Consider the following 24,772-nt stretch of genomic DNA (forward strand, 5'->3'; position numbering starts at 1 on the left):
ACCTCTGCCCCTGTGCACCTCTCTTTTGCCAGAGACAAGGGTTGTCCCACCCACAGAAAGGTGGGATCGCCAGGCATGCTGACGTAGGGATGCCAAAAGCAGCCCCAAGTCCTCTCCTACCTGGGAGAGCCTTTGGCACTTCCACAAGGCAGCATGGCATTGAAGGCTTCTCTTTCTCTCTTCTCTACTGCTGATGTAGTTAAGGGAAAGAAGAAAGGAATTTGCATGATCTACTCTCAAGACCCAAACCTCCCTGTTCACATACCCTGGCACAGCGTGGTGTCAGAACGCTTCTGAGGAATGAAGGAGCCTCTTCTCTTCGACAAGGCACAGGGGTAGTCTAGTCTAGATCTCACTGGGAAGAGCAGGATTTGCTGCTGGTTATACCTGGGAGGTAGGAAGCAGGCCTGGCACAGATCCGGGCATACATCAGACCAAGGTCTGGGACCTCCTGTCCTTCGGCTGGAAGGCCCTTGACCCAGAGCTCACTCACCCAAGCTTCTTTCACTTTTCATGTAATATACATTTATCTCGAAACTAAGCATTGTTGATACATCATCAAACTGTCAGGATGGTTCTGTACGTTTTCCTAGTATAAATTAAAAAGATAAGCTGCTTTGCAAGGAAGGAACAGGGAGTTGTTGGATGACAAAGTGAAGAAGTAGGTAAAAGTTGATTGAATAGTTTTGTCATTTTTCATAAGGATTTCAGCTTAGATGGTTCTGCACTAAAAAAAAAAAAAAAAAAAAAAAAACCTCTCAGGATGATGGCATTTTCTGGAGTGTAAAACAGGCTGACAATACAAGTTACAAAAGGCCTTTTTGTGGTTAGCGTCTTTTCACACCTCTACCTTCCTTCTGGCATTTACAATCTAATCATTTCTCTGTGGTAAGAGGTATTATATATAGGAAATTGGTTGAATTAAATTAATCAACGAAAGTGGCTTGTTCATTTTGCACTCCTCAAAATAAACCACCGAGGTGGGAGGACTGCTTGAGCCTAAGAGTTCGAAACCAGCCTAGGCAACAGAGAGAGACCCGTCTCTATAAAAAAAAAATAACAGGCCGGGCGCGGTGGCTCAAGCCTGTAATCCCAGCACTTTCGGAGGCCGAGGCGGGTGGATCACGAGGTCAAGAGATCGAGACCATCCTGGTCAACATGGTGAAACCCTGTCTCTACTAAAGGTGCAAAAAATTAGCTGGGCATGGTGGCGCGTGCCTGTAATCCCAGCTACTCCGGAGGCTGAGGCAGGAGAATTGCCTGAAACCAGGAGGCGGAGGTTGCGGTGAGCCGAGATCGCGCCCTTGCACTCCAGCCTGGGTAACAAGAGCGAAACTCCGTCTCAAAAAAAAAAAAAAAAAAAAACAATAATAAAATAGCCGGGGGTACTGTCATATGCCTATAGACCCAGCTACTGGGGAGGCTGCGGTAGAAGGATCACTTGAGCCCAGGAGTTCCAGGTTACAGTGAGCTATGATTGCAACACTATACTCCAGCCTGTGAGACCCTGTCTCTTTAAAAAGAAAAAACCCCAAAGGATTCATTTTTACAAAATTTAGGTCTTCTGAATGATGCTTAGTGAATATGTAGTAGATGCTCAATACAGGCTAGCTAATGACAACAGTGATTTTCGTCCTCACGATAACTGGGCAGAAGGGGGTTGGTTAAAAGGGGAAACAGGGCAACAGCAAAGCGAAATGACAATTAGTCTCCTCATTCACTGAATAATGAGTAAGTGAAACAGCAGTCACCCCCTTACAGTAATGACAGCTCAAAAGCATCAATTGGCTTGAACAGGGGAGGATGAATAACGCAGGGGTAAAAGAGGGATACAGACAAGGAAGGTTTTGAGTAAGTTAAACCTACTGGTGACAAAGAACGTACAGAGAGTAGGGCCAGGCAGCTGAAGCATTCTTTTATTCACAAATCAATGGAAGCGATTCAAGCCAATATGGTTTGATTTAGCAGATATTAACTGTGGCTAAAGTGATGCAAATACGTCAGCAAAAGGAGAGCAAGATAAACACGAGAAACCCACACTCATTTAAAAGGGGGATGAGAACAGAGACTGACATTTAAAGATCAGATTAAAAGGATAGGAAAGACTAGAGAAAAGGAAGACAATGTGAGCATGAGATCCTTAGACAGAAGGGAGGTGAAGGGGACAGATCCAACAATCCCCCTGCTTATTTGACTAAGAGACAAGAGAGAAGATAGCCGATCATGGGCTGTCAGTAACACAAACAGCAAGGGCACTTCATGAATATTCGTTAACTAAATGTGCATGAAAAATGCCTTCCTTTCTGGATGTGAAGATGAACTGAGATTATGGTACCATATTAACAAGCTTTTGTCTTTTGGAGGATGCTTAAAACCATGGACAGCATTTGTGTTTGTGTGTTGGGGGGCGGGGGTGTTTGTTTTTGAGACGGGGTCTTGCTCTGTCTCCTAGGCTGGAGTGTAGTGGTGTGATCACAGCTCACTGCAGACTTGACTTCCTTCCCCAGGCTTAGGTTATCCTCCTACCTCAGTCTTCTGAGTAGCTGGAACTCCTAAGTGCGTGCCACCATACCCAGTTATTATTATTATTTTTTTATTTTTTGTAGAGACAGTGTTTCACCATGATGCCCAGGATGGTCTTGAACTCCTGGGCTCAGGAAATCTGCCCACCCAAAAAGTGCTGGGATTACAGGTATGAGCTACTATGCCTGGCCCATGGACAGTTTTAATGATCATTTTAAAACAGCTATTCATTTGGATACATTTCCATGAGCCTCAACTTGTACCCCTGACACAGGTGCCATTACAGATTCAATTACAGGGTCACAGTACAGTAGCTGGAGCACTAGACTGAGAGTCAAGAGACCAGGGTTCCAAAATTGGCTTTGCTGCTAAGTGTGTGACACTGGGCCAGCCACTTAACCTTTCCGAGTTTCTGTTTTCTCTGGAGCAGCAGGAGTGGCTTGGACCAGATAACTCTCAGGCCTCCCTCATGATCCCACACGTGCCATGGAGTACATTACCATATTAATCATTTATTTCGTCCTGTCTGTATCCTGCCTCGTATGCCCACTGTTGAATGGCAGATAAAAGTTCTTTTTTTCCCTCTCTCCTCATTTTGTCTGCTAGAGGTTTGTCAACAGTAGTTTCTATAATCAATTCTGGAAATGTTTACCCATCTGTATTATCTGAAGCCTGTTATTTACTGTTCTTGCTATTTTTTTTCCCGGGGGGGTGCAGTAATTTTGATGGGCCTCCCACAGGAGACCGCAGCAAACAACAAGGATACGTTTTCACAATACTCAGCATGAAGGGACACCGTTTTGTTGATGTCCCCGACACAGTTTGAATTCATCGTAATGGTATATTTGAAGTGGTTTCCTGTGTTTTTTTGTGCCTTTAAAGACTAAATTAAAGCACCAGTGCACATGGGTCTTACTGTGTGCTGTTCCTCTTAACTAGAATGAGTTTTTTTCCTTTTCCATGAAAACACAAATACTTGTGCAGGCCAATTAAACTTTTTGATAGAAATTAATAGCCTTAGTTTTTAAAAGAGTAAAGAGACCTAGTACATCACTTACAGCACTTTTTGATATCACAATATTACATCTGAGCTGTCTGCGGCACTCTCAGATGAAGCATGTGCTATGGAAAGATTCTGGCCGAGGTATGAGGGGTCCCTGATTTTAGTCCCTGCCACTAACTTATCCCAGACATGGCCTTTAATCTCCCAACTACCTGATTATAAAGTTAGCAGACTGGACTAGATGACTGCTAAGGTCTCTTATAGGTCTAACAGTGCATATATGCAGCTAGCTATGAGACTGTTGTATTTAGCTAGGCCACCTTCTACGATGAAAATTTTCTTCCCTGCTGGGAAGTTAACAAAATTCACTTTTTAGAATGTTATGCCAACACAGAAATTGACCTCAGCATATTTCCGTTACTTCATTAAAAAAGTAGTAATCCATCAAAAAGTACAAGGTGTGAGGGTGATTTACGTAAACAGAATAACACCTTTCCTTAAACATACCAGAACATATTCCAGAGCAAATAGGAGTAGCTCATAAATCTCAGCACTCTCAGATGAGGAGACAGAGGCCTGATATCTAAATTCCATGCTTGAGATTCTATAAGTCTATGGAAAAAGTACGAGGTATATACCCTTATCCATTACTCAACATCCATGCTTTGATGGATGCCTTGGGAGCCTTAAAATGACATAGCAAAGTCGAGTAGCTTTAAGTGTAGACAGCAGGTCAGTGAGTGGCTTTAAAGTGGATTCATCTGTTGAAGATGCGTTTCTGCATTTCACATGGTCAGCGAAGGGCAAGGAGGGGAGAATCACTCAGAATGTGTGTACGGCGGGGAAAGAATCCCATAAGAAACCGACCAGAAAATGGACATCGTCCCTCCTATTTGCAAAATCTTTCCCAACTTTACTACACACTTGAATGCTCTGGGCATAGTGAACCACAAAATATATAGGGCGTATAATCCACAGGGCTTAATAAACACATGGCTATTATAGACAACTGGATCCTCCTGCTTTTAGCATTGGTAGCAAGAAAAAAAAGTGGCTTTTTAATCATACTCCGTTCTACCATTTAAAAACAAATCCATACATAACATAGATAACAAAACTATATTTACGAAGAAGCACTCACTGATGGGCCGACCACCTTAAATGTATCACCTCATTTAATCCTCAAAATAATCCAGTGAGGTTGATGCCATTTTCATCCTCGGCAGGAGATGGGCGCTGAGCGAGGTAAGCCGCTGGCCCTGTGGTAAGGCAGTCGAATCACCACTATTCTGGATCAATTGGCCAAGTTTCGAGTGTTTACCTTGAATACAAAAACAACCCGAGGGGCAGCTGGCAACGAATCCGTCTTCACAGTTTGGGCATGAGTCCTGACTAACATGTACTAAATTACCGAGCCTATCTTTAAATAAACGTGTGCTACAGCAACTCTAATTCAAACAACAATCTTTAATGTAATAATTACACTGGCTGTGACACGAGCTCAGCCGAGAGTGTATTTTTATTTTAACAAGCCTGAGTAAGTACATGAGTGTGGGCTGAGCTTTCTGCTCGATAGTCCATACTTGAAAGCAGGCTCCAGCCTTTAATTTAAGCATTCGCTTGTAGCAGCAACAGGGCTACAGCATTTCTAGTATCAAAGACACACTCCTCCAGCCTTTCATGGCCCCACTTCTGCAAGCAGCGTGATTGAACCGCGGCACCACAGAAGCTTGTTTTCCCTCCTTCTGGCAGCGTTAAGCCAAAACACTACTGCCCCATTCATCTCGCGCGACATCATAATGAAGTCCCTGAATCCATTTCTAACAAGCCAAGTGCAGAAATCCACTGAAGGAGACTTGTGGCGGGTGTCTTTCACACATCTCTCGATAGCATACAAAAGGCGGAGCGTCCTCACAGAAACCCAAATCATACCACAGAAGGGTCCTTTGCAGCATCCAAAAAGCATTTTTGCCCCTGAAATAATCAAGGGAAAGGAAGATACTGAGGATATCTGATTGTTCCTCGTGTTTCTTCATGTGCCTTAAAAACATCTGGCAACCTCCCTCCGTGGCCTCTCAGCGTCTTCAGTAGAAAGAACAACTCCCCTAGAATGAGGGCGAGAACGTGTGATAATCCAGACCCCACGCATCTCCTCTACACATCTCGTCTCCTGCAGTCCCCTGACTTGCCTTGCTCGCTGTCTAGCTTTCAAGGATTGTCACAAGCTCTGCCGATGGTTGGCAATAACCTTCCTTTGCTTCAAAGCTCAGCTAAGCCTTCACCTCTTCCAAAAAGCTGTTCCTAACAGTCTGCTTTGTGCCCCTCCTCTGTGCTCCTATCATCTCCTGCTTTCCTCTAATGTGGCATCCACACGGTGTCATGATTTTATTTTCACCTTGGGCCCTCCCTGACTTGTGAGCTCCTGAAGGCAGGGACCACATCTTTTCATCTCTCTGGTTCCTGCCGTTTTTATAGTGCCTGGCACACATCAGATGCACCATCCGTTTCTATGTGTATTTTGTCTACTCCCGTTCTACTGAAGTCTTCGTAAAGAACCCCTAACCTCAATTTGCATATCGCCTAATCTCAGAAACTGGAACAATGTGTGTTTCTGAGACTCCGGTGGTGCTGGGGCCATTGGGTCAGAACAGAGCAGGGTTAGCACAGCCCTGGGAGTCTGGCAGATTCAGCCCCAACGGCAGCTATGTGTTAGCACTGTGATCCTAGACAGGTTGCTCTGCGTCTCTGAGTCTCAGCTTCCTCCTCTGTAAAAAGGGGGATGAAAGGCTAATGTAAGTATTAAATGTGGTAATCCATTTCATGGTGCTTGGCACAGAGGAAGCGCTTTATAAATGATAGGCTTAGAACATGTATTACTGGTTACAAATAGCAGGGCTTGGATAATGCAGAATTAGAAGCCTCTTATGTTATATGACGAGAAATATCGTGAAAGTTCTCCTTCCATCAGCCCCCATCTGACCAGACCACGTAACTCATATGCTTGGGCGCTGGCCAAGGCCCCTGTTAAAATGCAGTATGTCCTAGCTGAGGCTGGATGAAATCATTACCCTAACTTCAATCTGAATATGTGATGTGTAGCATTCACCATGTGTACAAGAGGGTGAGAGGATGAGAACGTTAACACTTCTTCAGTGCCTACCGTATGCTAAATGCCTGCCACACGTGAGACACTACATTAAGTGCCTTCCATGTGTTACTTCCTCCTTTTCTTTTTTTTTTTTCTTTTTTTTTTGAGACGGAGTTTCGCTCTTGTTACCCAGGCTGGAGTGCAATGGCACGATCTCGGCTCACCGCAATCTCTGCCTCCTGGGTTCAGGCAATTCTCCTGCCTCAGCCTCCTGAGTAGCTGGGATTACAGGCACGCGCCACCATGCCCAGCTAAGTTTTTGCACCTTTAGTAGAGACGGGGTTTCACCATGTTGACCAGGATGGTCTCGATCTCTCGACCTCGTCATCCACCCGCCTCGGCCTCCCAAAGTGCTGGGATTACAGGCTTGAGCCACCGCGCCCGGCACTTCCTCCTTTTCAAACATCCTTACGAGGTAGATGTTGTTATCATTTTTACTTCATAGATGACAAAACTGGGTCTAGCGGGGTTACGTGACTTGCCCAAGATCCTTCTGCTAATACGTGGCATTTCTGGGACGTAAGCCTTCTATTTGGAAATATTTCCAGATCCATGCTTGCTCTTACGCCTATGCCAACTTTCTGACAGTCTTTCTTATTTATGTATCTTCTGTCACCCAGAGGAGCCAGGAGAGAACGGGACACAAGATCAAAACGCTGAGACAGGGGCAGGAGAAGAGGAGGGAGGTCTGGAGAGACGCACTCGATTTTTCTGCGCTGAGAAGGCAACTCTGCCCTCAGCTAAACCAGAAGGCCACTGAGAGCCCTGAGACAGGAGAGGATGACCTTTGGAAACGTAACTCCGTTTGTCTAATCCAGCCTTACCTAGGGCCAGAACCCTCGGCAAAGAGCTAGAAAGTGCACAGAAAGCACGAGGTCTTAGAAGACCTTCCTATTCCAATAGCAACGTCACCACATCTTCTGATTCACTTTTTCCTCCTCACTTGCCTAGCAGGTCATTCGAAAGCCAGTGATTATAAAGCCAGAAAAGAATCCTGTAAAGGTTGATACTGGGCCTTCACGATACAGAGTTATGCCTTTGTACACGTACTTGAAGTATAAATGCCTTCAGTCCCCCTGCTGTCAGGTGGTAGATTAAATTTACTTTTGTGAAGTGGTGCTACAAAGGAACTGAGAATAAGCAAAATGTTTGGTAAACGACAGAGTGGAAAAACTCCAAAGTCGAGGCTAGAGAATATTTTCAGTACTGAGAGTATATTGTTTACAAAACAAAAATTTACTAGAACCCTCTGCCCTTTGGTAAGCTTTTTACTGAAGTGCAATATGCAAACAGAAACAGACACAAATAATAAACCTAAGCCTGATGAATTTTCACAGTCCATACTCTCAGATCAAGAAAAAAATGTCCCTTTGGTTTTCTTTTAAATCGTTTTCCATGCCTGGTTCAAAACCACTGAATGATGCAAAACTTAGCATATAAAATCTACTGTTTCAAGTCCGGTTAGCCAGAAAATGCTAAAAATTTAATAAAATGCAATGCCTACACATGAGCCGTTTTACTTCAACAAGAACAATTATGTTGCACTTTTATTTCCCAAATTGGAAAGTTAGAAGTTTTGTTTTCTTTTTAACCAGGAGTGGGCATGTAGTTATTTCTCTCACCCTTTAAACAGCCAGGGTTTCCTCACCTTCCTAACACCCTCTCCAAGACTAGAGGAGGGCTAGCTTTGCTGTCCTTCCCTTTCACTCTCATCCTTCCCCCACATCACCATTGTGAGTTGTTCTGAAACTGGGCCATCTCATTCTCCTCAGGCCTTCTGATTTTGGGCAGATCCACAGAAGAGAGGAGGTGCTTCTTCTCATGGGCAGGGTGGCTGTGGGCCATTTCACAACCTCTGTTTATACAGTGAGTGTGTTTCAGCCTATCCTTTTAACTGGCCAATGAAACCACACCGGGAGCCAAGGCATCCCAATATTCCGAGACTGATCTGGCTCTAAGGGCACCAACTTCTTTCTTAGTGATGAGAGTCAGAAGCAAGACCCTGGAAATGCAGAATGTGCCAAAACGCATTTGCTCCCACTCAACTGACAGCCTTTTGATAGGAAACCAAATAGAAAGCAAGACCTGGGTGCCCCCTATTTGATAATAACAAAGAGGCAGATGGCCCAGCCACAAAGGGCAATGTGAATGTCTATATGTCAGATGCCAACAAAGTGATTATAAAATTAGGGACAAGTATTTAGGGGCACTGCTTTCAAACCGCATGCTATTTTTCACAAGAAATTTCAGGGAAGGTTGGGCTTTCACATATTTAATTAGTATAATGGAACTGATTCTGCCAAGTGTATCTGTTAGTTGAGGGCTTAGCCTCCTCGTCACACTCAGGTGCTGACAGCCATCTGGGCAGAACTCTTCCCCAGTGGAGAAGGTCTGAGGGAGGGTGAAAGATGGATGTGTTAAGTTGCCCATCACTTGCATGGTGGCAGGGGCTGCAAGGGCTTTCCGTCTCTACACACAGTAATAAAATTCTCCAAAGTGCCCACACGCGTGACAAAAGTTTCACATCTTTCAGGAGCTGGGAAAGCTCTGGAAGTGGTACTAATTGTATAGAAGCTTTTTCCTCCACCCAAGCCCGAACAAGAAAAGAAAAACAGCCATCATTTACTAGTATTATTTTTGTAAGCACAGGTTGCAGATGATTAAAGATAAAATGTAAGCCTGTGTAGACTGCAAATTTGATGCCCAGATCTTTGCTATACTAATAAAGAAAACAACAAAATCTCTGAAAACAGACTATCAGCAAGGATTCTGGTCTTCCACTGTGCTTAAGGATGAAGACATTACAAAGAAAATGAGGATTAAAAAATTTGCTCTTGAATTCATGTCTGAAAGCGCTTTGTTGAGCATAATTTATGGCTCGTCTAATAAATCTGCCTGAATTTAAAGCCCCTTCGATTATTACCTTGTGCTTTGAAAACATGCACTTTGAAAATGTAACTCCGTTTGTCTAATGCTAGCCTTACCTAGGGCTACAACCTTCAGCAAAGAGCTAGGCAGTTCGCAGAAAGCAGTAAGTCCTGGTGCTTTGCCATTCAATTTTCTGACTGTGTCTCCTAGAGTAAACTGTAGAGCAAGAGTTCTCAAACTTTTTGGTCTCTGTATACTTTTAGGCTCCTAAAAACTGCAAAGAGGACAGGCGTGGTAGCTCACGCCTGTAATCCCAGCACTCTGGGAGACCTAGGCAGGCGGATCACCTGAGGTCAGCAGTTCGAGATCAGCCTGGTGGACATAATGAAACCCTGTCTCCACTTGAATTACAAAAATTAGCTGGGTGTGGTGGTATGTGCCTGTAACCCCAGCTACTAGGGAGGCTGAGGCAGGAGAATCGCTTCAACCTGGGATGCCACTTTACTCCAGACTGGGTATAAGAGCAAGACTGTTTCCAAAAAACGAACAAACAAAACAAAAAAATCCAGAAAACACCTTTTGTTTTTGTGGGTTATATACCAATCATTACCATATTAGAAGTTAAAACCTGGGAAAATTTAAACCATTTACTTGTAATTCATCTTAAAACAATAGTAATAAACACCTTGCATATTAACATGAAAATAAGTATATTTTATAAGACAAAACAGCACAAAGAATACCATTATTTTATACTTTTGCAAATCTTTTTATATCTGGCTATTAAAAGAAGACAAGTAGATTCTCGTAGCTGCTTCTGCATTCAATCTGTTGTGTTATGTTCTCAAGGCTGATGTATTGAAGAAAATTTGGCCTCACAAATATATGTAGCTACAAAAAGGAGACGTATTATAATAGCCTTTGCAGATAATTTTGGATATTCTTCTGTGGTACTACACCAAAACTCAACGAGTGACAGTTTCTTAAAGAATAGTTTGAATATGGAACCTGAATCCTTATCAGTGACTTTTTGTACTCTGATAAATTAAAATACATAAGTACAGTTTGCGCTTTGAGTGGATCATTTACCTATGTGTATTTTTACAATATCATGCATGGGTCACTTGGAAACTACTGGTTCACTGAGTTGTTCAGTTGTTCACTGGTTCACAGATGTTGACAGTTTCCATTATTAGATGTGGTTATATTAAGGAATTATGTTGATTCATATCACTACCCATATTATCAGAAAAGTTTTAAGTATTGGGAAGCTGTCAAATTCATGGGGTTGGATACAAGTTTTCCAAAATTCTGATTTATTCCTGAATTTATGGGCAGTAAACACTGTGAATGGTTTCTCTTGACAAAACAGACTCACAATTCACTTTTGAGAAAATAATATATGAAACATACCCCAATCTGAATAATTACAGTCTGCTATTCTATTAAGTGGCATTCCATTCAAAAAAACAGCTAGTTCAGCTCTTAACTCAAACAACGACACAGGCAATTCTCCCTGCAGACAAACGTGGTACTTAGGTATGAAGCCAAAGTGCTTTATGCGTACTTCCAATTTTGCCATAAAGAACATTAAAAAGGTGTGGACTCAAGAGTCAGAATTTAATAAAGTTAATAATTCTATTCCGCTTCGTCAAGGACATTCCTAAATGAAACTGGCAATTTTTTTTAAAACAGTAACTGCACTGTAATGAAGAATACCATGACTGCTAGTACAGGTTGGCGTTACTGCCCTGCTTCCTGCTAAGGTGCCCGGAGTTTTACCTACCCATGCTCTGCACCATTAATACAAACGGTCACTGAAGTAAAAAGGGCAAATAATGCCTTACAGTGTTATGGAACTATTTTTTTTTTAAATTCTATCTCTTGGAGCCCCCGAGAGGGCCTTGGGGAGCAGCAGGGGGTCCCTGGATCACCCATTGAAGACCACTACTGTAGAGAATCATATCTATTAAATCCAAACACGCTCTAATCTGCTAAATGCTTATGTCCTTGCGGGGTTCATGTAAAGAAGATTTAAAAGGTTTATTTTTGTCTCCACTCTCCTGCCCTTCCTACTTAAAAAAAATTCCACTGTGATAGTTCAACATACATTGTGTATATAGAACAAAGAAATTATAGTACTCTTGATTTCATCAGCATTTTCTAACAAAGAAAGCTAGCTATTCTAACATGCTACTGAAAAAACTGTTCAACTACCATGAGTTATAGGAAATAGGACATGCTCAGTCCCTCCTCCATCTCACTTAGCTCCCAACTCTCCTAAACCTTTCACTTTGGGGGTATTTTGGATGAGCTCTTAGTAGTGTCCTCAAAAATAATTGGTTGTCCTAATTCAGCCACATGCAAATTAATGCTCCCCTAAAGAGGCCTTATTATAATTTCCAACCCTTGATGTCTACATAATCCCCTATAGTTCTTTAACTTCTTGTTTTCTAACTTCTGTTTACCAAAGCACTACTTTTGTTAGCTCAGTATAGCATCAATTAGTAACACAGTTGTGTTATTAGGTCTCCCTAGAGCCTTGAGAAACCTGCTTTGTATTTATTAATGACTACACAGAGCACTACCATTTTTCAATAGCATTTTAAAAATGAGTAAATTACTAAACATGAACTATGAAAAAACTTTAAATTTCAAAGGCAAGCCAAAAAAAAAAAAACAAAAAACAAAAACCCAAAAAACCAAAAACACATTATTTCAAACCTCTCATAATACTTGCATGGTTAATTTCATTTTCAATTTACTATCAAAAGAGGGAAAAAAAAGTCAAACCCAGACTCTTCTTCCTGTTCTACTTTTGCCATTTTGGAGTACACATGATCTGAGTTGGAGAACTGAGGCACAGCTCTGATGATTAATTCAGAGCTCGTTTAACAGGTCTCAAGTTCATTATCACACACACCTGTTAAGTAATGCACACCTGATTCAGCAGAAATCCACCCACAAGGTTAATCTCAAAAAATTAGGCAATCAAGAGGAAAGAAAAAAGAGGCATACTGCACTAACTGAGGTCCAGCTTTATGTTCTCAAGCGTAATTCCAAATGACCAACTTGAAATGTATCCACTGTGTTCTCTCTTCATTTTGTGAATAATTCCCTGTACTATATTAGGTGAAGTTAGAGTTGCCCACACAGGGATAGAATTCGCTACTCAAGGAAACCAGAGAGACCAATCGCTCCTGTACTGAATCTTTCCTACCCAAACTTAAAGTGATGGGGGCAATTAGGGCGTTCATTTGCCCTGCTTTTATATTCCCGGTCATTTATGAAATGAAGACGCTGATCTGCAAAAATCACTATGCATTCATGAAAGGAGCTCTGGGAGCTCCCCCTGAGGATCTGGCTATGAGGCAGAAACATACCTCGGTGCACTTCCTTTGTCTTGTGCTCCCTCTTTGATGTGCAAGTCACTGGTGGAGTAAGCTGTGATCGCTTTGATGTTGAACTTCTAGACTTTATTGTTACTAGCATGCCTACAAGGAGAGCTGTCAGTCATTTCTTACATCTGAACAACCATGTTTCTTTACAGCACCTCTTTTACAAGCATCAATCCTTAAATACATGTTTTCACATTCCTGCTGATTACCACACTATCTTCGTTGGGGGAGGGCTGTGCTCAGATATAACTACAGCACCCACGTTTTCTGTAAACACCCTGAGGCATCATCAGATGGCTGGTAACCAACCTTCCTACTTCAACAAGTGGAGCCCGAGTGCAAAACACATTTCTAGCAAATGAAAACATTCTGAAAACGCTCAATCCATCTCAACAGTCAAAATGAATAGTTTAGCCAATATTTCCCCTAAGCAGCCACTGAAATTGCATAGCAACTTCCAAGCCACTTCAAAAGGGATTCTGAAGGCAACAGCAGCAGGGGGCTTAGAAAGACTCCCAAAACTCTGAGACATCTTAACTCATCTTAAACAACTTTGTTTCTCTGCAATGGTGGAAACAAAACATTTCTGTTTTACAAGATTTTGCTTCTGGTAGGAAACATTGCTTTTGAGATGGACTTCTATTAAACCAATTGTTTTGTTCAACAATATGTTCAAAAGTTGCCTGCTATCACAGATGCAACTTAAGTTAGAAGATGATGATTTTTCATAATCTTGTGTCTAAAGCAAACGTGGCTGTGAATACAATTTATGCACTGTTCCTTAAATACAGACAGAAAATGGGCAATACGCAAATCTTTAAAGATCTCCATTGAAGAAGATATGGCTCTAATTTCATTTACCAGCTCCCATCAGATTTTCTTTTCAAATTCCTTTATCGCTTCTGAAACTGCTGAATATTATCAAACGCCACTGGGAAATTCCACACGAGGAAATAAACTTAAGGTGCTCACCGTGCTGGTTTATAATGAACTGCTGTCTTTTTGAATAAACGTTTCAATGAAAATCAAGTTCTTAGAGATGCCAGGTCTCAAATGAGGAAATTAAATGATACATTTCATGTTGGAGTTTAGTTCTGATTTTCTTTTTTTTAAATAAAATAAGATGGCATCACAAGATATACACTGTTTCTGCTTGCTAATAAACTGCAGACCATACATTGAGAGAGACTCCATTTCTTTGGGTTCCTGGCCTGGAGTAGTTGGTAAAGAATAAAATTACTGTGGTATGCAGTGGTTACAGCTATTCCAGGGTTTCCATTTTTAAACAACTGCCCTCACCCCTTGGTTTTAAATCAACCATCAAACACGGAAAAAGCTTTGGGCTAGAATTTAATAAATAAGGTATGACTGTAATTTACTAGAACTAAGTCTGGGCATATTTATTATTAATATTAATGAAAATTTGCTTCTTCTGAAATTTATTTAAACAGTCAGCATAAAGTCATTACCTCCTTCTACCTTAAATTTTCACTTCCAAAACGAACTGATTAGCTGATCAAAGCACCTATAGCAATTAACAGTAGAGACTGGGAATAAACAAAGTAGGAGGTAGTTGTTTGCTTCTCCCAAGTCTCAGACAAGAAACTAGAGCATGTTTCTGTCTTAACAGACACACTTTCATAGAACAGCAGAGCTGGACACGATCTTGGTGGCTATCAAGTCCAACCCTTCAGCTTTAAAAATGGGGCAAGTGAACAAGTTAGGATTAACCTGACAATTATTGCATCACAGATCTGGGACAAGAACCCGTGTCTTCACCTTCCTCCCACCCTGTGTAAGGGGGTTTCCACCACTCAACATTATTTGGCTACACTGCAGACAGGGTGACTCACGTATAAAGTGAGGGTGCTGGACTTCAGAGGTTTCTCAACCGGAATTATCTGAGCATCTTCAAAGATGTAGCAATACTTGAGCCCTATACCTTGGACCAATAAAGCCAGAAATCTGTAAGACTAGGCTTGTATATTTTTTAAAAACTCTCTAGATAGATTAATATGTGGACCAGGTTGGGAGCAGATACCTGTAAGCTCCCTTCTGGGTCTACTGCAAAATATTCGCCATCAGCTGGAAACATTTTTTGATTCAGTTCCCTGATGTTGACCCATGAGGCCGCAAGCATTTCTAAACCATTACACTGTTTCTGCATTAGCCTAGCAGTTGTCATTATCTGTATTTACCTAGTTTATTGATATGTTTACCTAAGTATTATCTACCTCCCCCACCAGAATGTTACACTCGCAGAAACCAGAGTCTAAGTCTGGCATGATCACTGCTGTCCCCTCGGGCACCAGCACCACATCTGCCACAACACTGCAACACTACACCAGCACTTTCAAAAGAAAAAGGGGGCTGGTGTCACAGTGTGGAAGGGGTCTGGTGGACCTTCTTCACAGCAGCCAGAGCAAGTCTACTTTGATCTATTCCACCAGACTAGAATCTAAGCTGCAAGAAGGCAGCCTTTGGTCTCCCCTGTTTGGACGTCACCTCCAGAGCCTGGACACTGGCAAATACACACCAGATGCTCAGTGCCTGAGAAAGTCCATGTGCTAAACATGAAGCACTGATCAGCTTCAGGGCGCTGAAACCTTTACTTTGTTGCTGACTAAAGCAACCTTGAAAAGACTTCACTGTTTCCACGGAGTTGGCCTTGACTCCAGCAGCAGAACCCTCAGCTTGCCTCTGCTAAGTGGTCACAGTATTGGCAAGACCCGGCCCAGGCACACACTGAAGGCTACAGGGCACTGTATCTATGCCACAAGCAGAGGCTGGAGCTGCCAGGCAAAGCTTTATGCCGAAAAAGAGTATAGTATTTGGCAAGTTTCATACCCACCTCTGGCACCAAAACAGCCTCAGGGTCCTCTCCTGTTTGGGCCACTTGGGGTAAGAGATTTGGGCTAACAGGCTGCCCACTTTCTTCTGCATGCTCGTTGACCACAAGGCCAAAGTTACCAGAAAAATAATTCAAGTGGGTTAATACCAATAGCAGAAATTGCTCACATCTGGTACCTCTTCCACCCTGAAGGAGTGAACTAAAGCGAAGTGAATGCCTATCTTAATACCATTTACTTTTCTGAGATTCCCTTTGCTCATGAGTAAGAGAAAAGAGCTCTGAGCAGTGGTTCCCAAACCCGCCTTATCCTCACCGGAGGAGCTTTTACAAATGAAGTTTCCCTGGTCTTCCCCTAGGCCTTTGTAAGCAGAATCTGCAGGTGCTACTGGGGAACAGCCTTTATTTTTTATTTTATTTTATTTTATTTTATTTTTTTGAGACGGAGTTTCGATCTTGTTACCCAGGCTGGAGTGCAATGGCGCGATCTCGGCTCACCGCAACCTCCGCCTCCTGGGTTCAGGCAATTCTCCTGCCTCAGCCTCCCGAGTAGCTGGGATTACAGGCACACGCCACCATGCCCAGCTAATGTTTTGTATTTTTAGTAGAGACGGGGTTTCACCATGTTGACCAGGATGGTCTCGATCTCTTGACCTCATGATCCACCCGCCTCGGCCTCCCAAAGGGCTGGGATTACAGGCTTGAGCCACCGCGCCCAGCCCAGCCTTTATTTTTTAAATGCTTCCCAGATGACTGTGAAGATCAATGACATTTGGGGCCCACTAAAGGAGTAGAGGACTCTGCTGCCTACTCCAGCTCTGACAGGCTAGGACAGAGCTTCACAAAGTGAGGCCTCAGGACCAGCTGCCTCAGAAAACATCTGAGACGCTGTGTAAATAAACACCTTCGTGGGCCTCACTCCAGACTGACGGAATCAAACTCTGGGTGACACCCAGGGATCTCACGCCTGTAATCCCAGCAATAGGGGAGGCCAAGGCGAGTGGATCACAAGGTCAGAAGATTGAGACCATCTTGGCTAACACAGTGAAACCCTGTCTCTACTAAAAATGCAAAAAATTAGCTGGGCCTGGTGGCATGCGCCTGTAGTCCTGGCTACTCGGGAGGCTGAGGCAGGAGAATCACTTTAACCTGGCAGGTGGAGGTCACAGTGAGCCAAAATTGCGCCACTGAGCTGTCCACTGTCCAGCCTGGGTGACAGAGCAAGACTCTTTAAAAAAAAAAAAAAAAAAAAAGACTCTGGAGTATGGATTGTACTTTACAGTTTCAGAACCACTGTTTCAGGCAGGATTTTAGACCTAACTTATGGCTTACGTGGAAGCAAATCACGTTCATTTGTAAGCATAGGGTTTGACTTTATCCAGCTACATTAACATTTCATTGCCCTGTTTGGCATGTCACAAAAATCTCCGTTGTTTTAAATGGCACGTAGCTTACAGCAACTGCAAACCTGTAAGTCCAACAGTCCTAAAGTAGTCTTCTCTAAGTGTGGCTGCCAACTTCTCAGTGCATTTTTTAAACGCTGATTCATGGCTGAAGACACTTGATTGGGAGGAAGGTGTCTCAGCTCTACTATAAAAGTGCAAAGGTGGTACCTGAATTACTTAGCACACAATAGGCACTTAAGTATTTGCCGAAACAAATTTATTTACTTATTTTCACCCAGTATTCTATAGAAGATTCGAAGTGAGATAAATAAAAAGAAAAAAAAAAACTTCAACAACTGAAAAATGAAAATAACATTCTGTGAAAAAGAATACTTCTCATGTGGTGAAGGAATCACACTTCTGGGTGGCGCAGTTTGTGAAACGGTTGGCTTCAGTAACTGATCTGAAACCTAACCACAAGTCCTGACTTCTGAACCACCACCTTATTTCTATGATAGGAAGGTTTAAACAGCAGGTTTTCCTTGCTTTTTTTTTCTTCTTCTTCTTTGTGTTTCACGAAATGATGCAATTTCATCTCTCTAATGGGAGCAGGTAAGCACTGTTATCCTTTGCAATCCTGGTGATTATCTGTCATTGTTATTACCCTGGTTATTCTACCTCAGATTAGCTTTGACTTCTTGAGCAATGCAAAATTCATAAAAATGTGCATACTTAGACATCTCTGTAGCATCAGTAACAAATAATATTTAAGCAAATAGGAAGATCTATATTTATTCCTCAGATTCCAACAGAAATCAGATTGTTTCATGATTGTTTCATACTTGCTGTAATAACAAAATACAAATCCACAATCCACTTGTATTATTTATCTTAAAAATTATGCAAACAAATGCTTGTCTCTACCTCATGCAGATTTTTTGACATATACTCTTTTTTTTTTTAGGCAAACTGTATATACTTAAGTGAACCAAATGATCCAACCAAAAAACTTCAGAAACCAAGGGGTTAATAGTTTTTTCATCCATGTTTAAAATTGTTTTAATGCCCCGCAATCAGCTATTGTAGTTTGCCTTTTTTCTAAATGTTTATCATTTCTTAAAAAGAAAAGCTCTAGATTTAAAAAGGGGAAATACTGAATTTAGCTCATCAAATGATGACCTCTTTTAAAAACATTTTCAAGGGTTGGGAAATAGAATGAGGGCTGAAACTTAAAAAATACAAGGATTACCATAAAGGTCATAATAATTGTTTACTCACAAGCCAAATTTCACTTAAATTTAATATGGAGCCAAACAGCAAATAAATCAGCTTTAATCTATCTGAAGTTAGAAAAAATGTTTCCCTTACTTCCTGGTAAGCCAACTTTTAAAATTCAGTATCTCCTTTGAAGGTACATTTCTGATAACCATGAAAAATAACGAGTTAAACTTTTGAATCTGATGTAGACTGTCTCCTTCCAATTGAGAAAAGAACTTCGACCTTTGACCTTCCCACTAGCCTGATGGGAAATTCACTGGCACCATTACAGGTTTAGGCGTCCATGGTCGACTCACCACTAGAGGGCAGCCTTATCTCAGCTCTGACATGCCGCAGAAAAACACCTAACACGCTTCTAATGTTCCTTTAATGATTTTTGTAGTATCTTTGATTTTCCTGGATATTTAACAATCAACTTCAAATGGAACTAAAATTATTCCCAAACAGTTCAAAAGTCCACTTTCACACACAATGATATCACAAACACTGGTGGTGAGAGGTGCTAGAGAAACAGCCTAGCTGATGTGATCTTCAAAAACTGGAAACAAAAGTTTTCATCTTTAAGTCATGACTTCTTCTCTACTACATGGTGGGGTATGTGTCAAGCGAATTATATCACAACTGGCACTTGGGGTCCATTTTTGGCATCAACATTTCAAGTGGTTCTAGGCAAACTGAAGTGTGTTTGAGGAAGAAACTGACCAAGAAGGTGGGAAGGCAAAACCACACTTTCAGCAAAAAGGACTGAAGAGGGACAGCAGAGATTACGTATGAGAGGGTGTGTGTGTGTGTCTGTGTGTGTATGTGTATGTGTGATATGCTATTAGTCTTCAAATGTCAGACAGTCTTTCATTTGAAACATGGAGTAAATGTGTTCTGCTCAGCCCAAAGGAAAGGATCAGAATTAAGAGATTAAAAGCACAAAGGAGACAGTTATGCTTGAAGTAAGAAGACTTTTCTAATTCAAGATGGAATAAGCTATCTTTAAAGATAGTGAGTTCCCCATCGTGAGGTGTTCAAGCATAACCAGATGACTACTTGGCAGAAATATTGTGGGCAGAGTCCAAATGCCAGTGGGGACATTCATCTGAGTGACTTTTAAGGTTTCTTCTATTTCTGAGACTGAAATAATCCTTATTTGCTTTCAGACAAACACACCTTAATCCAGCAGTCAGTAAGGCCAGTCCCCACTAAGTGAGAAATGAGCTCTTTCAGATCTACTTGAAAACTTTTAGACTTGACTTGATTCTTCTAAAAGACAACCGATTTCTCCAGAATGTATCTACAATCATGCCCCTAAACTGTCATGGAAACAAACAGGACACCATTCCTAAGCACAGAAGTTTTTAAGCTTTATACTACATAAAGGCGTATTAAAATTAGAAGTTGCATTTGTTAATGTTTCCTGTGCCTAAGGATAAGTGGAACATACTGATAAATCTCTCACTTCTATCACAATGGCGACCGGATATACAGGTTAGCACTACTTCATGATATTTTGTATTCTTCAGGAAAATAATGCTTACGTTTCACTCATATCCTCTGACAACAGCAGACTTGATGAAAATCATGGATGAAGAGAGCTAATGGTAAGCAAGTAAGAATAACCCCATTTGTACCAAATTGATTTTATTAAATAGTAATTTAAAGATATTAGGCTCAGCAAAGCATTACATAATGGGATCTATTTTTCCCCCGTATAAATGCCAGAGTTATAATTTCCACTAACTAGAGACAAAGTTATATCCAGGACGTTTTCACAGCTTCCTCCAGGGGAGGCATGAAGATAGAAATTACGGTTGTAGTTCTTGTTTCGCTACGTATCAGCTGGAAAGGCTAGGCTCTAGAGCAACCTCTGTGAGCCTAGTTTCTTCAACTAAAAACTATGGGACTATCAGTGACTTTCTACAGAGGATTAAATAATGTAAGAGTTTTTGTAAAACAAAGCACAAAATAAATACAGATTAACATCATCTCCCTATTTATGAAAAGCCTTGTAAACTTCAAAAGCAGTGACATTTTGAAAAACGAAATCATTGGCAAACCTAGGGAATAAACTTGACATTATTTTTTATACCCAAAGGAGTCAAGACTTTTAAAGTTATCATATTATTTCCTGAAAATATGATGAGGGCTAACAAATTTCATTCGAAAGAGAAAATCCAGAAACAAAAGATTTCAGCTGATTCCTTGCATTTTGTCCACTGGCTAACAGACACGATTATCCACGTATTTAGACCTCTTATCTCTGGATACAGCACTCTTGACAATTAACAGAAAACCCATGTTCTATCATGTCACACAAAATACTGATGTATAGAAAAAGCTCTGACTACGAATCTCTCAGTTCATGAGTCAAAAGGTTGGGATGGAAGGGAGTTACCTTCAGTAGAATAGCTAGATAGTGGAGAGAGAACTTGTAAATCATTCCTCAGAGGGTCTGTATGTGGTCTTTGAGATACTATCAAATGTCAACTCACACCTGACTTGTCACTGGTGGATGGCTCCATAAAAACTATGTTTTAAGTACAGAAGTAGAAAAATGGTGTAGCTGCTGACTCTGAGTGTCTAATTATGGTCTTAAAAACGATTAAATATGAAACATACAGATTAAGGCAGTCTTGATTTACTAATAAATACTGTAAATAGTTAATATGTGTGGAGAAACCACTTCATGGCAGAGTATTCTTAGGAAATTTCTTCAATATAAGGGGTTTTGTTGATCCCCTAATAATTTAAAAGATTTTTAAGAAAACTGAACCCCACATCTACCTCTACAAATCAATCTATCCACCCATCCACCCATCCACCCACCCACTTCTTTTCCCCAGTAAATGGTCCTATCTTTTTCCTGGGTATTATTTTCCTAGGGACCCCAGAGCATATAACAAAGTGGCTGGGTGCTATTGTGGGTGCTTTGCAGTTATCACTTTGCTGATCTCATCCATGTTAATTGTGTTTCACTTGAGTGGGAGGGAAAGATAGGAGAAAAAAAAACTACTGAGAATTATTAATATATTTACAAGTATAACTACCACATATTAAAGAGCTAAGATTTAGATGACATACTGTATATATATTTTTAAATGACTATTTCTGTTTAGAAATTGTATTATTTCATGACGGGGCAGCATTAAATAAATTATATGGTTCTCAATTCAAATAGAGGGCAAAAGGGTTTACTGGTATATGGTGTTCCTTCGTATCCCAAGTAATGTGATTGAAATATATAAAATCAAGAGGCTGCTCATGAAAATGGTGCTTTTAAAATACACTCTACTTCATGGAAGGTCCAGGCTTCCCCCGCTCCCATGGATAAATGAATTCAGAAATCCTCTTTGTCTTTAAAAGAACTGATCCCTTCTTGCCAGATAAGCACTCTGCTCAGTAGTGGCAATCATTTGGGTTTTCTCTTTTCAAGATCCAGACATCACCTTTTCCCAATCCTTCCCATCACAAGTAACAAAAAAGGTACAAAAATCTCAGTGAAGGGATACTAGGGAAAAGGTCCTTACAATGAGATCTGAGATCAAATTCTAATTTCATTTGGTAAAAAGAAAGGCCAAATTCTTCAAAACTATAAAATTATACTTATTAGAGCTGGACATACTACCAACACATACAGCATTTTCAAAATGGTGAAGAGTCTTGCATCTGCACATGAATCAGGCCGGAGGAAGAATCTATTATGGGCTGTAAATTCCCTTTAAGCCTCCCTGTGCCCTTGTAACTCCATTTACACGAACACAGGCTGAACACTCGTATGAAGCAAAGGGGTGTATCATCTGAAACTGATGAAGCTCTATCATTTCCTTTCGGTTCTCAGCCGCCGCATAACATTTGGCCAATGCACTTTTATGACGAACGGAACAAGTGCTCCCCTGATTATAAATGTTATCGCTGGCTCTCTCCCTTTGCCCAAGAAACGATCCAAACGGTATTGGAATTTTGTTGTTAATTAAACACAAGCAAAATTGAAGGAAGGGACTAGAGTTGCTCAAATGAAGATTTATTACATCTAAGCATGAAACTACTTTAAGCCTAAACTTATTTGACAACTAATGCAAAGGAGGATTTTCTTCTTTGGCGAGTTCAAAGGGCCTGATTTAATGATGTTTAAAAAACATACGTAAATCAGCCAATGAAGAGAATCTTTCTCTTTTATGGTGGCTTCTTCTATTCTCCCTCATCCACATGCATCCACATACCAAAAGGCTATATTGTAAATAGTGTTTCTGTTTTGCACGAAAAACCTAATTATACAAACTCTTACATATGGAACCAATTTAACTATTAAAACTGAGGCAATAGGGAAGTATTTAATAAGATTCTGGGCCAGTTTTCCCCCCTTAAATCTGATATGGAAACATTTACAGCATTCCTCACTTTCCCACAATTTTTTTGCAGCTTAAGTTTGCACCAAAGCAATATAATCCCGTTAAAATACAGGATGTTATGATATCGGGAGTGAAATATTCTAATTGTCCACATGCATTCTCTCTCCCTCCTCTCCTCCCCCCCCACCCTTCCTGCCATCCCCAGGCAGCTGAATTTATAGAAAAATTGCACTGCCAGTACTTATGAGCCACTGTTTTCAAAGCCCAATACTATGAATCTATTATTTTATGGCAGGCAGAGGTCACTCCAAGACAAATGTGTGGGGGTAGTGTGTGATTCTCATTATTCTGTTAGGGATAGTATGGAACTTCACTTTGTAGAACTATAGATGCAAAAGCCTATGTACTAGGAAGCATCAACATTAAATCAAAATATTAAAATGTACTTTCCTTATTGTTTCGTGGGCGGTTACTGCTCATTCGGGGAGAAAGCAGTTTAAAATGTGGCAGCCTCTCGCCTTTCCTCCAATCAACACAAATTATATTAAACAAACTGGATAAAGACTGGCTTTGACATCTTCCAAATAGCAAAATCTGTTTTATAATTTAAAGACAAAAAAATGTTTTAACTGCAGAGGTTATCTGTTTCATGCTTACAGGACTAATGAAAAGCAGGAATAGCATAGGGAGGAGGCAAATAGATTTTTTTTTAACATAAGAAGTCGGTAAGAAACCTTAAGTACTTCCCCTTCCAAATAATTTTAAGTGCTTAAGAGCATGGAACACTGGAGGTTTCCTTTTACTTATGAGTTGCATATTCTAAAAATGATTAAATCTCATTTCCCTCAAGCCACAGGGGAAAAGAGAAAATTTGCTGTGGGCACATTGTATAGAAAGATTTCATCTCAAGCAGCTCATCTTAACGTCCAGTACCTTTCAGCCTGTTAATAATTAATACAAGAGATGCCACCCAATCTCTAGTGAAGAAAGGCAAAGCTCGGTGATCCGAAAGTAAACCCAGTGCAGATACCAAACTGGTGTCCTTCATTCCAGATTGCAACAAAACCCCAACCTAGCAAACGTTTAACGAACGCTTGGCGCTCGCACGGGTGGGCAGGACCCGCAGGACAGTCTGGGTCTGCACAATTGCTGTCCATTAGCGAAGCCGCGTCCGCCGCAAACAGATGGGGCTCTAAATCCCCCAGCCTGGCGGCCGGGCCTGCGAAGCCGCTCGCGCAGATTACCCACGGCGAGGAACCTGCGGGCGCACAGGCGGGCGGCGTGCCGCGGACTGAGTTTCTCCAGAGCTGTTTGCAACCGTCCCAAGAGCGAGTCTCGGTTTCTCCCGCAGCACGGGCGACTTCCTGGACACCTCCAAACTTTGGCTTTCCCAGCAGAAAGTTCCCTGACTTGCCACGGTTTCTCTCCTCCTCATCTCAAAGCACCTCGAGCCAGTCCTCCCTCCTACCAGATCCCCCTGCTTTCCCGCCCCCGGCCCGGCTAAGGAGTCCTTATGAGAGCGGAAGGCCAGGCCGGGAGGCTTGGCCGCGACTAACCCGCGCGCGTCGGCCCTCGCCGCGGTCTAACCTCCGCCCCTGCCCGCGGATCCCGTGGGCCGCCGAGTTCCTTCCCACCTCCATCCACCAGGCAAAGTGTCAAGCGTGGGTGCGCCGCGGCTCCCGGGGCGGCCCAGAGCGTCTTGGCACCCTCTCGGCGCCCGTCTCGCTCTGGCCCGCGCGCTTTCGGAAGTGGCCGCGGCTGGACCCAGCGCGGGACCCAGCGCGGACCTGCGACACTTGCCAGACCGGCGGCCGCTGGGGCGCTCGCGGCCGCGGGGGAAGGGCGCAAGGCCTGGGGCGCTGACCAGTTCCCGGGGATGACACCGCGACCGCGCGCACGCCCGGCCCTGAACGGCCGCTGCGCCTCCCCGACCTAGGCCGGAGCTGTCCCGGGTGCGGGCCCTAGGGACCGGCTGCGGGGCGTC

General features: G+C 42.1%; 1 protein-coding gene across 4 annotated transcripts in view; it reads right to left on the minus strand.

Moving 5' to 3' along the window:
* Positions 1–24,772, minus strand: part of RORA (RAR related orphan receptor A) — a 739,946-nt gene that overhangs the window by 73,504 nt on the left and 641,670 nt on the right. The gene's annotated exons all lie outside the window — the stretch shown is intronic.

This window comes from Saimiri boliviensis, chromosome 2 (assembly GCF_048565385.1).
Source record: "Saimiri boliviensis isolate mSaiBol1 chromosome 2, mSaiBol1.pri, whole genome shotgun sequence".
Taxonomy (NCBI): domain Eukaryota; kingdom Metazoa; phylum Chordata; class Mammalia; order Primates; family Cebidae; genus Saimiri; species Saimiri boliviensis.